At 38.7% G+C, this 17,392-nt stretch overlaps 1 protein-coding gene across 1 annotated transcript in view; it reads right to left on the bottom strand.

The window, feature by feature from the left end:
* Window positions 1-17,392, bottom strand: part of USH2A (usherin) — a 928,983-nt gene that overhangs the window by 879,988 nt on the left and 31,603 nt on the right. The gene's annotated exons all lie outside the window — the stretch shown is intronic.

The raw sequence follows: 17,392 nt of genomic DNA, 5'->3' as shown, positions 1-17,392 counted from the left end.
TTCTCTAAGGAAAATAAAACAATTGAAAAGCTTGAGTATCCAATCAAACAAATTACATTTAACTCCCCAGGGGGCTACACCACTTGTGCTCAAAGCAGAGTTTCGAAGGAATATCTATTCTAAAGGATAGGCTTAGCACAGACTGCTGAAAAGGAGCAAAAAATAAAATGAATAAAACTGAAATATAATGGAACTGAGGAACTACATAGGCATAAAGGTACAATATTATTTTTAAATAATGTTACTATTAAATAACATTTTATATGAACTTGAATTCAAGCCCTGTCATTTAAAATTACATATTTATGGACTAAGAGGGGAATTGATAAAGAATTCCAGTTTTCAGGTTGTCATTAGTGATCGGCAAGAATAATTACTCTATTAATGAAATCTGCAGACAACACCCAATTGATAGGTACTGTGAAAGTCATTAAGAAACCAACCTAGAAGAAAATGCAAGAGGTTAGATTATCGGGCAGGAAAGGAGTGGGAAATTTACTCTATTTAAAGAGAAGGTCATTCAGAAAGCACACTTTAAATAACTTCTTTTTCCAAGTAGCTGAAAATGTTTGAGTACTACTCACTACCTCATATTTACTAGGCAGCAACACTGCTTCAGACAACAGACAGGATATAGAGCCAGAATCGTGAAAAATCAAAATCAAAAATGCCAAATGCAAAAGAAAGAAGTCCCGAGAAATGCGAGAGAAAGACACTCTTTATGTATTTTTTCCTTGACGTGAAATGTGAAGAAAATGTATATAATTTTTAAAGAAACCCCAGCTATCTTCTGGGCTGTAACAGAACTCAAAAGGCTGAGTGTGAATACATCTGTGAAGAACAAAGGATACTGTAGAATTCGGCGTGAGACGAATTGTGAGGGACAAAAAAGAGAACCACTAGTTTAAGTTATACTGTGTTTTTTTTTTTTTTTTTTTTTGACTAAATAGAGAATGGACAGCAGTGAGCAATACAATCACCATCATTGGAAAATACTACAAAGTGATCAACAATCATCTGAAAGAGAATTTTGCTAAAGATAAAGAGGAGATTTTTGTAGAATTTAGCAAAGTTGGGTTCTTTCATCGTTTAAAAAATATATTGAGGTTTTCAGTCTATCACATATGTTTTTCTCAATACTATCATTCTTTACCAAACTCACTCAATTCCATTTGTTTACACATTTTCTTATATTAAACATCCACTATGCAGACACTTTGCTCTATTCTTGACATACATAAATGAAGAAAGTATTTGCCTTCAACAAATTCAAAATGTACTTAATATAAAAATCTACCTATAAATGTCTAATAAAATCTACCCTGTATAAAAAATATTGTACAGCAAATAGGAAAAAATGCCATAGGAGCACAGAAGAGAAAAGGGAAAACAGATTTAACATGCTCTTTACAAACGAATTTGCATTTGTTCTGGTCCCTAAAATATGTGTACAAAGGAACTAAAGGTTAGTTCTAGAGGAAGAAAGGTGCAGGGCAGAAGCAACTATGAAGGAAGGCAAGCCGGAAGAACATGGATGAAAGGACAGTTTTCAGAGACTCAGGGAACACTGCAATTAAAGGTCAAGATACTTGAAGGACAATAAGGCTACAGATCCACAATCTAAAACACTGTAAAAGGGTCTTGAGAGAGTTGCTAAGAGAAGGAGAACTTATGGAGCATAGAGTTTCTTTAGACATGTAATCACATTTGTATTTTAGAAAGAAAACAGTTTTCATTATGGAGGTTGTTTTGAAGACAGATTGAAAACACTAGGGGTAGTGGGTGGGAAGTAGGACAGTGGGGAGTAGAAAATAATTGTAATACACAACCCAAGCGTTACGGAAGGCTCCTCTTTGTAACTCCTACTTGCAAAGCAAGTTGTGAAGAACTTTGTTCAAAACTTTAAAGTCATCTTTAGTGCTCCTCCAAACTTGCCAGTTATTAATGAAATCTTTGCAGTTTTCTCTGTATTTGCCTCATAAACCTGTTTTTGCCCTTCATTTTTTTCCTGCTGCTGCTGCTGCTAAGTCGCTTCAGTCGTGTCCGACTCTGTGCAACCCCAGAGACGGCAGCCCACCACGCTCCCCTGTCCCTGGGATTCTCCAGGCAAGAACACTGGAGTGGGTTGCCATTTCCATCTCCAATGCATGAAAGTGAAAAGTGAAAGTGAAGTCGCTCAGTCGTGTCCGACTCCTAGCGATCCCATGGACTGCAGCCCACCAGGCTCCTCCGTCCATGGGATTTTCCAGGCAAAAGTACTGGAGTGGGGTGCCATTGCCTTCTCTGTTTTTCTGCTACATGTTCAATAATCCATCAATACCTCTCATCTATATCTTAATCAGTTCAGTTCAGTCACTCAGTCAAGTTCTGCTTTATGACCCCACGGACTGCCGCACGCCAGGCTTCCATGTCAATCACCAACTCCCAGAGTTTACTCAAACTCATGTCCATTGAGTCGGTGACGCCATCCAACCATCTCATCCTCTGTCATCCCCTTCTCCTCCTGCCGTCAATCTTTACCAGCATCAGGGTCTTTTCCAATGAGTCCATTCTTCACATCAGGTGGCTAAAGTATTGGAGTTCAAGCTTCACCATCAGTCCTTCCAATGAATATTCAGGACTGATTTTCTTTAGGATACACTGATTGGATCTCCTTGCAGTCCAAAGGACTCTCAACAGTCTTCTCCAACACCACAGTTCAAAAGCATCGAGTCTTCCGTGCTCGGCTTTCTTTATAGTCCAAGTCTCACATCCATAAATGACTACTGGAAAAACCATAGCTTTGATCAGACAGACCTTTGTTGGTGAAGTAATGTTTCTGCTTTTTAATATGCTGACTAGGTTGGTCATAGCTTTTCTTCCAAGGAGCAAGTATCTTGGTTTAATTTCATGGCTGCAGTCACCATCTGCAGTGATTTTGGAGCCCAAGAAAATAGTCTGCCACTGTTTCCATTGTTTCCCCATCTATTTGCCATGAAGTGATGGGACCAGATGCCATGATCTTCGTGGTTTTTTTTTTTTTGAATGCTGAGTTTTAAGCCAGCTTTTTCACACTCCTCTAGATTCCAAACAGATTGTCCTGTTTTCCAAATCTCTTCACTCCAACACTGGATTATGTCATCATTCACTCACTCCATTCATTTACTCATAAAATATTTGAGAACTGACCACATTCAGACATGATGCCAAGCCCTCAAGGAAGTATCAGTAAATATGGTACAATCTTTGACGTAAAGTTTCCTGGTCTAGTTGGGAACACAAATGCAGAGCATTAAGTTAATTGTGAGGATTTCACAGAAGTACTAAGCATATCTCATTCAGGGTTTGAGATAAGAAAAGATATCCAAAAGAATCTGAAACCACCTGAGTTAAAGGAGAAGTAGGGTTAATCTGAATAAACAGGAGTGGCAGAGACAGAGTAAAGGGGCAAAGTACGTAATTAAATAGTTAATCCCACTAGGGGATTTTAAGTAAAGAAAAAAGTATGGAAGACCCCTGTAAGTTAATGATTACTTAAGAAAGCAGATTTGCTTAACCACAAAACCAAGCAGGCTTGCTTAGCAATAAAACCATGTAACAGAATCATGAGACATGCCCCAAAACAATAAAGTAATGGTGGCATGACACCCACATCCTACCCAGGAACTCAGTAAGTCAATGACTCCTAAGACATGCTGTCTGCACACTTAAAAAACAATAATTTTGGAAAGGTGACATTTCAAAGAGACAGACCCTCATTATGTTGAGACCTGAAATAATTTTTTCATAGCATCAAGGCAGTTCTATCTTGATCATGGAGGGACAAGAAAATTTCCCCACCTGACATGGAGGAGGAGTTAATGATGGAAGCATAACATCTACTCAAGAATGAGGAAGAAAATAATCTTTTCCCTCTCCCCCACTTTTCCTTTGATTATAAAACTATAGCCCACTAAGTCCTTGAGATGCAACATCATCTCACCCACCTGTTTGTAAGCCTCGCAAGCATCCTGTTCTAATAAATCACTTATCTATCACACTGCCTCTCACTGAATTCTTTTTGCATGGAGACATAAAGAACTGGAGCTCCTTGGAGTCCCCTGAAATGCCAATGAGTGGTTTTAGCAGGGGGAAAGTAGTCCTCTCACAGTCAAGAAGTTCTGTGGTTTTACAAATGCAAAAAAGACTGATACAGAGTTCAGCATCACTGAAATGAAAGGTACACAGGGAGGATTTACAGGACACAAGGCTGTGCAGCTGTTGCAGCTAACTCATTGAGCATCTTTGTTTCATGCTAAGATATCTTAAAAGTTGGAAGAAAAATAATTGAACTATGAAATATCACTGACAGCATGATGACAATACAAACCTAGGATTTATAGATTTTGTAATCATGAGTATGGGGTTTTCCTGGTGTCTCAGTGGTAAAGAATTTGCCTGCCAATGAAGGAGACTCAGGTTTGATCCCTGGGTTAGAAAGATCCCCTAGAAAAGGAAATGACAACTGACTCCAGTATTCTTCCCTGGGAAATCCCATGGACAGAGGAGCCTCACAGGCTATAGTCCATGGGTTGCAAAAGAGTCAGACACAAATTAGCGACTAAACAACAACAATCATGAGTATAGAACTAGTTCCAGAGTTAATCCTGGTTGTGAATAAGGTCTCTCAGTGGGTGTGTGTGAGATGAAAAGTGAATACAGTTAAACAAGTGGCTGTGGAAATACCAAAATAAAGAGCCTGTGTGGAAGAAGAGTTCTTGAAGAAGAGGCTTGAGGTGACCAGAATATACTGACAGATTAACAGACATCAGAGTATATGCATCCTCTTATTTGGGCTTCACTGATAGCTCCAGTTGGTAAAGAATGAGCCTGCAACACAGAAGATCCCGGTTCAATTCCTGGGTCGGGAAGATCTGCTGGAGAAGGGATAGGCTACCCACTCCAGTATTCTTGGGCTTTTAATCCAAGAATCCACCTGCAATGTGGGAGCCCTGGGTTCAATCTCTGGGTTGGGAAAATCCCCTGGAGAAGGTAAAGGCTACCCATCCTCTTATTTTACTTGTTTACTGCTTATTTAATTTATATGCAGAGTACATCATGAGAAATGCTGGACTGCATGAAGCGCAAGCTAGAATCAAGATTGCTGGGAGAAATATTAATAACTTCAGATATGCAGATGACACCACCCTTATGACAGAAAGCGAAGAACTGAAGAGCCTCTTGATGAAATTGAGAGAGGAGAGTGAAAAAGTTGGCTTAAAACTCAACATTGAGAAAACTAAGATCATGGCTTCTGGTCCCATTACTTCATGGCAAATGGATGGGGAAACAATGGAAACACTGACAGACTTTATATTCTTGGGCTCCAAAATCATTGCAGCTGGTGACTGCAGCCATGAAATTAAAAGACACTTGCTCCTTGGAAGAAAAGCTATGACCAAACTAGACAGCACATTAAAAGGCAGAGACATTACTTTGCCAACAAAGGTCCATCTAGTCAAAGCTATGTTTTTCCAGTAGTCATATACGGACGTGAGAGTTGTACCATAAAGAAGGCTGAGTGCTGAAGAATTGATGCTTTTGAACTGTGATGTTGAAGAAGACTCTTGAGACTCCCTTGGACTGAAGAAGATCCAACCAGTCCATCCTAATGAAAATCAGTTCTGAATATTCATTGGAAGGACATGTTGAAGCTGAAGCTCCAATACTTTGGCTACCTGATGTGAAGAACAGACTCAATGGAAAAGACCCTGATGCTAGGAAAGATTGAAGGCAGGAGGAGAAGGGGACAACAGAGGATGAGATGGTTGGATGGCATCACCGACTCAACGGATATGAGTTTGAGTGAACTCCAGGAGTTGGTGATAGACAGGGAGGCCTGTCATGCTGCAGTGCATGGGGTCACAAAGAGTCGGACACAACTGAGCAACCCAGCTAAACTGATTTTACTTGAAAGAAAGAAAGTAATCTTATAGGATGGAAGCCTGAAAAAACAAATAAGATATAAAGCCAAAGACATAAGAGAGACTAGTATTTAGTGACTATAAAGATGTTCTGAACATTCAGATAAAAGAAGTTTACTCTTCAGAAAAATAAAGATTAATTAATACCATGGTACATGTTTTTTGAACAGGACTTTAAAGATAAAGAAGGAAACCTGTAAGTATTCCCAGCCCCAAACACACACAGGACATGGATAGTGAAAAATAATTCTTAAACTTTTCTCAGATTTCTCTTCAGCAACATGATGTGGTATATTAAAGGCTCAGAAATGAAAGAATATGAAAAGAAGCACATTCTCATCCAAGTCATTGTTCGTGAATACAGGCCTTGGATATGCCCAACTCTACAAAGATTTTGAAGGCACAACACCAGCCATGTTCCTTTTGGAAAACAAATACTCTCACCAATGAGAAAGCTCAATTTTTTTTAAATTTTATTTTATTTTTAAATTTTACATAATTGTATTAGTTTTGTCAAATATCAAAATGAATCCGCCACAGGTATACATGTGTTCCCCATCCTGAACCCTCCTCCCTCCTCCCTCCCCATACCATCCCTCTGGGTCGTCCCAGTGCACCAGCCCCAAGCATCCAGTATAGTGCATCGAACCTGGACTGGCAACTCGCTTCTTACATGATATTTTACATGTTTCAATGCCATTCTCTCAAATCTTCCCACCCTCTCCTTCTCCCACAGAGTCCATAAGACTGTTCTATACATCAGTGTCTCTTTTGCTGTCTCGTACACCGGGTTATTGTTACCATCTTTCTAAATTCCATATATATGCGTTAGTATACTGTATTGGTGTTTTTCCTTCTGGCTTACTTCACTCTGTATAATAGGCTCCAGTTTCATCCACCTCATTAGAACTGCTCAATTTAAATGAAGAAATTAGGTAAATTATAAAAGGATGCTCAGTGAATATTGAATCCATTTAAACCTATTACTTTTAAATAATAGCTATAAAATGTTAGAATAATCCTTGAAATAAAAGTAACATCATCTAATTATAATGATTTTGCTATAATTTATTGGGATAAGAATCTTTATTTATTCTAAGAAAAACTAGACTGTGGCAAGAGAAAAAAAAAAAAAAAAAGAGTTGTGAAAGCAGAGATATGACTACTCTCTTACTTTCCTATGGGAGTTGATAGTTTGATGCCTGAAATTCATAACTTGAGAAATATAGCCTTAAATTATTTTCACACATGGATTTTTAAAATAATCACTAGCATAAATAAAATTAGATTTAATTCCTTCCAAATTACTATAGCCGTAGTATTAGTCACTCAGTCTTGTCCAGCTCTTTGTGACCTCATGGACTGTAGTCCACTAGGCTCCTCGGCTCATGGGATTTCCCAGGCAAGAATACTGGAGTGGGTTGCCAGTTCCTTCTCCAGAGAATCTTCCCAACCTGAGGATGAAACCCAGGTCTCCCACATTGCAGGCAGATTCTTTACCATCTGAACCAAACAATTACTGATACATTAAGATTTCTTAGTAGTCAATAAAAAAGCAAATCCCTTAATTAAAAAAAAAAAAAAAAAGCAAGAAGCAATGTACAATATTACTCAGAAAAAAAACAAAAAACACGTGGTTGATCAATAAGTAGCCATTGCACAGAAGGTGAGACATGTACAAGTTAGGGTAAGAAATGCAAAATGGAACAAGAATGACTAATCTTGTTTTGCCCATCAGATTGGGGAAAATGAAATAAGTAATTCCCTGTATTGACAAGAATTTAAAGGACAGGCACTCTGATTCACTTTTGGTAGGAGTCTGCATTAGTCAAACATTTTCTGAAGGCAATTTGTCAATATGTGTCAAAAATAAAATTATGTACACCCTTTGAGTCAAAAACTGCACCTCTGTAATTGACCCTAAGGTTGCACTGAGAAACCACCTCCAGCTGGAAATCATTTAATCAGTCTACACACCTGTTTTTCTTTGGTATTACCCATCAGTCTATACACAGGCAGTAACAAGGCAGTCTGATGAATAATTTAAGACTAGGGTATTTGGAGGCAAGAGAAGGAAAAGGGGACATGAAATAAAAGAAATTGTTAAGAGACTAGTGAAATCACGTTCTTTGTGGCCTAAGCTAGAAGTAGAGGAAGTGAATCCAGACCAGACTTGATAGACTCAGACAAAAACAAGGGTCCAGAGGCTTAGGTGTGTAGTTAAAAGTTATCATTCAGGACAGATAGGACATCAGAAAGAGGGTGACTGAGTGAGTGAGGATGGTAAAGCGGAGAAGAAGTGAGGGTACATGATCATTGAGCAAAAGATGATGCTGATGTTGAGAAACCCTAAGAGTTAGGGGTGATATTTTATTGTGTTTATAGGGAGGTTGCCCCAGATACCAGCTGTGCAAAAAAATGAGTCAGGTATTGAAGAAAGTTATGTGCTTAATTAACATGAACTTAAAAGTACTGTTTCTTTCCAATGTGAGATTAAGAAAATATGTCAATCTTTATATCTTCATTTATATACATATACATATATATATATAATATATATCTTTATACCTGCCCCAGCACTGAAATGGATGAAAAGCAGGTAGATGAGCACCCTCCACTTGAAAGGCACAAGAGAGGGGTCCTCCAGGGAGGGAATTAGTGTTTATAAGGACAGGACTTTGAAGAGCTGTTGATAAGAGGCTGAAATTGTAGATAAAGTAGCTTGGTTACAAGCTACTGTAAAATGAAAATGTTGAAGATGAAAATAAAGAAAGGAAGGACAGGGAAATAATGGCATGAGAACATGTGAGAAGACACATAATTGATGGGCATGAGTAATAACAAAAGATGACAGGGCTCTTGGACCCTGTGGACTTAACTACTCCACATTCTACTGGAATTCTGGGGTGAAGGTGGCTCTGTGCTGGCAGGTTGGGGGAGGGAGAGAGTGAGAGACTGAAATTAGAAAATATAGGCTATTACATATAGACTGTATAAACAACAAGGTCCTATTGTATAGAATAGAGATCTATATTCAATATCCCATGATAAACCATAATGGAAAGAATTTTTTTGTTTTTTTAACATAAATTTATTTATTTTAATTTGAGGCTAATCACTTTACAGCATTGTATTGGTTTTGCCATATATCAACATGAATCTGCCACGGGTATACACGTGTTCCCCATTCTGAACCCCCTTCCCACCTCCCTCCCCATACCATCCCTCTGGGTCATTCCAGTGCACCATCCCCAAGCATCCTGTATCATGCATCGAACCTGGACTGGCAATTTGTTTCATATATGATATTATACATGTTTTAATACCATTCACCCAAATGATTCCACCCTCTCCCTCTCCCACAGAGTCCAAAAGACTGTTCTATACATCTGTGTCTCTTTTGCTGTCTTGCATACAGGGTTATCATTACCATCTTTCTAAATTCCATATATATGTGTTAGTATACTGTATTGGTGTTTTTCTTTCTGGCTTACTTCACTCTGTATAATAGGCTCCAGTTTCATCCACCTCATTAGAACCGATTCAAATGTGTTCTTTTTAATGGCTGAGTAATACTCCATTGTGTATATGTACCACTGCTTTCTTATCCATTCATCTGCTGATGGACATCTAGGTTGCTTCCATGTCCTGGCTACTATAAACAGCACTGCAATGAACATTGGGGTACACGTGTCTCTTTCAATTCTGGTTTCCTCACTGTCTATGCCCAGCAGTGGGATTGCTGGATCATAAGGCAGTTCTATTTCCAGTTTTTTAAGGAATTTCCACACTGTTCTCCATAGTGGCTATACTAGTTTTCATTCCCACCAACAGTGTAAGAGGATTCCCTTTTCTCAACACCCTCTCCAGCATTTATTGCTTGTAGACTTTTGGATCGCAGCCATTCTGACTGGCAAAATGGTACCTCATTATGGTTCTGATTTGCATTTCTCTGATAATGAGTGATGTGGAGCATCTTTTCATGTGTTTGTTAGCCATCTGTATGTCTTCTTTGGAGAAATGTCTGTTTAGTTCTTTGGCCCATTTTTTGATTGGGTCATTTATTTTTCTGGAATTGAGCTGCAGGAGTTGCTTGTATATTTTTTAGATTCTTTGTCAGTTGCTTCATTTGCTATTATTTTCTCCCATTCTGAAGGCTGTCTTTTCACCTTGCTTATAGTTTCCTTTGTTGTGCAGAAGCTTTTAAGTTTAATTAGGTCCCATTTGTTTATTTTTGCTTTTATTTCCAATATTCTGGGAGATGGGTCATAGAGGATCCTGCTGTGATTTATGTCGGAGAGTGTTTTGCCTATGTTCTCCTCAAGGAGTTTTATAGTTTCTGGTCTTACGTTTAGATCTTTAATCAATTTTGAGTTTATTTTTGTGTATGGTGTTAAAAAGTGCTCTAGTTTCATTCTTTTACAAGTGGTTGACCAGTTTTCCCAGCACCACTTGTTAAAGAGCTTGTCTTTTTTCCATTGTATATTCCTGCCTCCTTTGTCAAAATTAAGGTGTCCATAGGTGTGTGGATTTATCTCTGGGCTTTCTATTTTGTTCCATTGATCTCTATTTCTGTCTTTGTGCCAGTACCATACTGTCTTGATGACTGTGGCTTTGTAGTAGAGCCTGAAGTCAGGCAGGTTGATTCCTCCAGTACCATTCTTCTTTCTCAAGATTGCTTTGGCTATTCGAGGTTTTTTGTATTTCCATACAAATTGTGAAATTATTTGTCCTACCTCTGTGAAAAATGCTGTTGGTAGTTTGATAGGGATTGCACTGAATCTATAGATTGCTTGGGGTAGTATACTCATTTTCACTATATTGATTCTTCCAATCCATGAACACGGTATATTTGTCCATCTATTAGTATCCTCTTTGATTTCTTTCACCAGTGTTTTATAGTTTTCTATATATAGCAAATCTGGGAAACTCAGCAGTGGCCACAGGACTGGAAAAGGTCAGTTTTCATTCCAATCCCAAAGAAAGGCAATGCCAAAGAATGCTCAAACTACCACACAACTGCACTCATCTCACACGCTAGTAAAATAATGCTCAAAATTCTCCAAGCCAGACTTCAGCAATACGTGAACCGTGAACTTCCTAATGTTCAAGCTGGTTTTAGAAAAGGCAGAGGAACCAAAGATCAAATTACCAACATCCACTGGATCATGGAAAAAGTAAGAGAGTTCCAGAAAAACATCTATTTCTGCTTTATTGACTATGCCAAAGCCTTTGACTGTGTGGATCACAATAAACTGTGGAAAATTCTGAAAGATGGGAATACCAGACCACCTGATCTGCCTCTTGAGAAATTTGTATGCAGGTCAGGAAGCAACAGTTAGAACTGGACATGGAACAACAGGCTGGTTCCAAATAGGAAAAGGAGTACGTCAAGGCTGTGTATCGTCACCCTGTTTATTTAACTTATGTGCAGAGTACATCATGAGAAACGCTGGGCTGGAAGAAGCACAAGCTGGAATCAAGATTGCCCGGAGAAATATCAATAACCTCAGATATGCAAATGACACCACCCTTATGACAGAAAGTGAAAAGGAACTAAAAAGCCTCTTGATGAAAGTGAAAGTGGAGAGTGAAAAAGTTGGCTTAAAGCTCAACATTCAGAAAATGAAGATCATGGCATCCGGTCCCATCGCTTCATGGGAGATAGATGGGAAAACAGTGGAAACAGTGTCAGACTTTATTTTTCTGGGCTCCAAAATCACTGCAGATGGTGACTGCAGCCATGAAATTAAAAGATGCTTACTCCTTGGAAGGAAAGTTATGACCAACCCAGATAGCATATTCAAAAGCAGAGACATTACTTTGCCAACAAAAGTCCATCTAGTCAAGGCTATGGTTTTTCCTGTGGTCATGTATGGATGTGAGAGTTGGACTGTGAAGAAGGCTGAGCACTGAAGAATTGATGCTTTTGAACTGTGGTGTTGGAGAAGACTCTTGAGAGTCCCTTGGACTTCAAAGAGATCCAATCAGTCCATTCTGAAGGAGATCAGCCCTGGGATTTCTTTGGAAGGAATGATGCTAAAGCTGAAACTCCAGTACTTTGGCCACCTCATGAGAAGAGTTGACTCATTGGAAAAGACTCTGATGCTGGGAGAGATTGGGGGCAAGAGGAGAAGGGGACGACAGAGGATGAGATGGCTGGATGGCATCACTGACTCAATCGACCTGAGTCTGAGTGAACTCCAAGAGTTGGTGATAGACAGGGAGGCCTGGTGTGCTGCGATTCATGGGGTCGCAAAGAGTCGGATATGACTGAGCGACTGATCTGATCTGATATATAGGTCTTTAGTTTCTTTAGGTAGATATATTCCTAAGTATTTTATTCTTTTCATTTCAGTGGTGAATGGAATTGTTTCCTTAATTTCTCTATTTTCTCATTATTAGTGTATAGGAATGCAAGGGATTTCATATCCTGCAACTTTACTATATTCATTAATTAGCTCTAGTAATTTTCTGGTGGAGTCTTTAGAGTTTTCTATGTAGAGGATCATGTCATCTGCAAACAGTGAGAGTTTTACTTCTTCCTTTCCAAATTGGATTCCTTTTATTTCTTTTTATGCTCCAATTGCTGTGGCCAAAAGTTCCAAAATTTTGTTGAACAGTAATGGTGAAAGTGGACACGCTTGTCTTGTTCCTGACTTTAGGGGAAATGCTTTCAATTTTTCACCATTGAGGATAATGTTTGCTGTGGGTTTGTCATATATAGCTTTTATTATGTTGAGGTATGTTCCTTCTATTCCTGCTTTCTGGAGAGTTTTTATCATAAATGGATGTTGAATTTTGTCAAAGGCTTTCTGGAAAGAATTTGATGCTTGGGGCTGGTGCACTGGGACGACCCAGAGGGATGGTGTGGGGAGGGAGGAGGAAGGAGGGTTCAGGATGGGGAACACATGTATGCCTGTGGCAGATTCATTTTGATATTTGGCAAAACTAATACAATTATGTAAAGTTTAAAAATAAAATAAAATTTTAAAAAATGGAAAGAATATTTTAAAAGAATGTATAAAGATATACATATAAAACCAAATCACTTTACTTTGCTGTACAGCAGAAGTTAACACAACACTGTAAATCAACCATATTTCAATACGTAAAGTAAAGGGCTGTTTTAAACCAATTCCTTTGTTCAAAACTGCCTTTTGTTTCCACTTAATTATTGAATGGTTTTACCAACTTCTTTCAAGTTCCCATCATCTGACACTCAAAATCTTTCAGGATTTCATCTTATTGTGTCTTACATAAAACCTACTCAAGACAAACTTGACCAGTCACTCTAAGTGTTACATGAATACACCGAACTCTGTGCTTTTCCATGTCCCTGTCCAAAATCCAGAATTCTCTTCCCATTTCTACCTCTTTAAAACTTTTCAATCCTCAAAGTCCAGGTTAAATTCATTACGATCTATGAAACTTCAGGAGAAAACACAACTCCAACAACTATAACCACTTGTATGTATTACTCTGTCAGTGTTACAGTCACCAGTGTTTACATTTTACGTCTTCTAATAAGTTCCTGTTGTTGTTCAGTTGCTCAGTCGTGTCTGACTCTTTATGACCCCATGGACTGCAGCATGCCAGGCTTCTCTGTCCTTCACCATCTCTCAGAGCTTGCTCAAACTCATGTCTATTGAGTCAGTGATACCATCCAACCATCTCATCCTCTGTCATCCCCTTTTCCTCCTGCCTTCAATCTTTCCCAGCATCAGGGTCTTTTCCAGGGAGTCAGCTCTTCTCATCAGGGGGCCAAAGTATTGGAGTTTCAGCCTCAGCATCAGTCCTTCCAATGAATATTCAGGGTTGATTTCCTTTAGGATTGACTGGTTTGAACTCCTTGTGTACAAGGGACTCTCAAGAGTCTTCCTCAACACCATAGCTTGAAAGCATCCATTCAACTCTCACATCCATACATGACTACTGGAAAAACCGTAGCTTTGATGGAAAAACCATAGCTTTGACCATATGGACCTTTGTTGGCAAAGTAATGTCTCTGTTTTTTAATATGTTGTCCAGGTCTCTCATAGCTTTTCTTCCAAAGAGGAAGTTTCTTTTAAATTTTGGCTGCAGTTACCAGCTGCAATGATTTTGGTGCCCAAGAAAATAAAGTCTGTCAGTATTTCCATTGTTTCCCCATCCATTTGCCATGAAGTGATGGGACCAGATGCCATAATCTTAGGTTTTTGAATGTTGAGTTTTAAACCAGATTTTTCATTCTCTTTCACCTTCATCAAGAGGCTCTTTAGTTCCCTTTACCAAGATTCTATTTAGTTGATTTTTGTCACTTCCAAAACGTCTATCCAGTGTCTTTTGTACGTGTGCTAAGTCGCTCCAGTCATGTCCAACTCTTTCTGACCTAGTGGACCAACGCCTGCCAGGCTCCTCTGTGCATGGAATTCTCCAGGCAAGAAGACTAGAGTGAGTTGCCATTTCCTTCTTCAAGGTATGTTTCTAGCCTAGAGACTGAATCTGTGTCTCATATCTACTATGTTGGGAGGTGGGTTCTTTACCATTAGCACCATCTGGGAAGCCCGTGGTGTCTCTTACACAGAATTTAATTTGAAAAACAAATTAAAGTGAACAGCAGTCACAACAGAATAGGAGTCATCAAAAAGAATAAAAACTCCTGACTTTGTTCATGCTTTAGCTTTGTGGGCAGAGCTTAAATACCAACTCTACCCACCCATTTAGCCTCTCAGACTTTGAGAATTTTGACATAGGACAGCTTGAAAATCCTCATGGGTTGTAAAGGGATTTTGAAGTAAGGCAGGAGGAATTACTTTTAAAAAAACCATAGTTTAATTACCTTGTAAAAAGGAGAAAATCCAGGGTATGAAGGACCCAGAATGTGTATAAACTTTGTAGTTCTATAAATATAAGATATAATTTGGAAAAGACAAAAATAATCTGAATATAAGAAACATTTATAAAACTAATGTCAACTGGATAAAGAAAATGGTTGAAGACATCACTTAGAATACCCAAACCTGGTTTTCCTAAGCCACAGAGTAGTAAACTTAGATGACAATAACATTCCGGCAGTCAAACTACGGAATCCATTGTTAACAATTTAGTTTCCATTTTCACATTTGAGTCTGGTGTAGCTGACCTGACAAAAAAAAAAGTCTTCAATAGAGACCAAATTTTTCTGCGTGGGTTATTCCATGCAAGTTACTTTACTACCCAAGCTTAATATTCTGGCATTCAGACAATTTTTCAGATGCTGAGCATTTTATATTATTAGACAGGAAGAATCTGGGTATAAAAATGGTTTTAATACATTGCATACTCCCCAGGTGGGCCAAAGTGCTTTACAAATTAATGAGGCAGCTACTGGCTTTGTGGTAACTTCAGTAGACAAACAGAATCTATTAAGAACTCAGTAATACCCTTTACAGATCCTCCAATGTAAAAATCTATTTTAAAGCAACACTTCCAAAGTGTCACTGGGTCTTTAATGCTCTGTGCCACCAAAGTTAGAAATAAAGGACCTTATTTTAACATTTAACCTGCCAGGACATCTTTACCTGCCCTCCCTCCTCCCCCCATTGTGACACCGTCTGAATTCAATATGAGACAAAATTCTGGTATGGGAATTCAACTCAGATATCTCGTTGAAGAGCATCAGGCTCTCCTGACCTCCCAACCTTCCCTTTGTCTGAACCTCCTGAGAATCAGGTAGATGTCAAAATGTAACGAGTTTCCTCTGGAAGAGCGTTATTGGAAGGGGGAATATTCCTTGCCGGGGACTGACCACATTCTGCCAAGATCCAGTGACAAAGCTGTTTAAAGTAAAAATCAACAAATTCCTATAAATTTAATTTAGTGAGTTTAACTATAACCATTATTTTCTTAAAAAAAGAAAAATCTAGCTTTCAAGGCAAAGGTGACTTCAATTTGGGAAGTCAGTGAAAACAAGTATCTGGTGAGAAATGATGCTTTTTCCATAAAGGAGATGGTTTCAACATTCTTTCTTCAGAGATCATTTTAAAGGGAACCTTTAAGGATCTCCTCAAGGATTTTATCTTTGTCTGGAAATCCACTAAGCTTCTGTGTTTGGCTAACCTTATGCTGCCTTTTGGCTATTGCTGCCAGTAATCAACTTTTTTGTTTTGTAGTTTTAGGGGGAAAAAAAGTATTTTCCATTCTTTGTATTTTAATATTTTGACTTAAAATGGAAACTGCAAATGCAAAGGTACGCCAGGTGAGTTAAGATTCAGAAGATGAGTGTTTTTGCTGGGCATAGTGAACAGGAAAACAGCTCACTTTGTACATAAAAGCAGTTTTTTACACATGTCATGAGGCATTTGCACAGGGTCTTGTTCTCAGTCAGACCAAAATGCAAACGCCATGTTAACAGAGGCAGGAATCAAAAGAATGACACTGAAGGACAAGCCAGAATAACTTCTAAGCTGCTGACACCCCTGGCTGAGGTTCCTGCCAAGGAAACTCCTGCTGTTCTTCTGTGAGGAAACTTCTCCTTTCTCCTTTCGTAACTTATTATGCAGGTCTTTCCCTGCCTCCCCCTAGGTATTCGTCAAACAATCAAAGAGGTATTTGGAACTCCTTTATTTAAAGGCAAATCAGCTTTAATTTTATATGACAAATTTTCACAAAGCTATTTATAATTGCAGGGAAAAGGTAAAGATATAAAAAGCAGTGATGGAGCAGAATAAAACGATTAAAACGAGCTAAGGGTTCATTCCCTGAGTGCCCAGTGCAGATGAAAAAAGGAAAAAGTTTTTGGATGAAACGAATGGATTTAATTGCAAGCTTTAATTTGAAAACTTCTAAATCCCAAGTCTTCCTACTCTACCAATTCTCACAGATATAAGGGACCCACACAAAGGATGAGCATCATCTAAATTATAAATAAATGAACACTACTATGTATCTCCCTGCGTTTGGAAACTCAGCTGTTATTTACAATGTAGAGAAACGACAATGCGCGTGCACGCTCAGGCTTGTCTAACTCTTTTGCTACCCCCATGGACTGCAGCCCGTTGGTCTCCTCTGTCCACGGACTCTCCTAGGCAAGAACACTATAGTGGGTTACCATTTCTTCCTCAAGGGGATCATCCTGACCCAGGGACTGAACCCAAGTCTCCTGTGTGCCCTGCATTGGCAAGCAGATTCTTTACCACTGAACCATCTGGGAAGCCCAGAGAAATGACAGCTCACTTCTGAAAGTATGTAAGGAATCATTCCTTCTATTATGAAAGTGTTGGTCGAGGTTGGCTCAACTTACTTCTACTAATTCACTTACATAGCATTTCTTCCAGGGATATATTTACTGAGTAGGATTTTTCTAATTACAAAAGAACAATTTTAAATATTAACTCTTATATTTAAACAGGGGAAAATTCTGAATCTGACATTAACTTCTTAACCTTTCTTTTCTCCATTTATATACTCCCCAGTCATTTCTAAAAAGA

Source organism: Bos mutus, chromosome 16 (assembly GCF_027580195.1).
Source record: "Bos mutus isolate GX-2022 chromosome 16, NWIPB_WYAK_1.1, whole genome shotgun sequence".
NCBI lineage: Eukaryota > Metazoa > Chordata > Mammalia > Artiodactyla > Bovidae > Bos > Bos mutus.
This window is presented reverse-complemented; position numbering and strand designations above follow the sequence as displayed.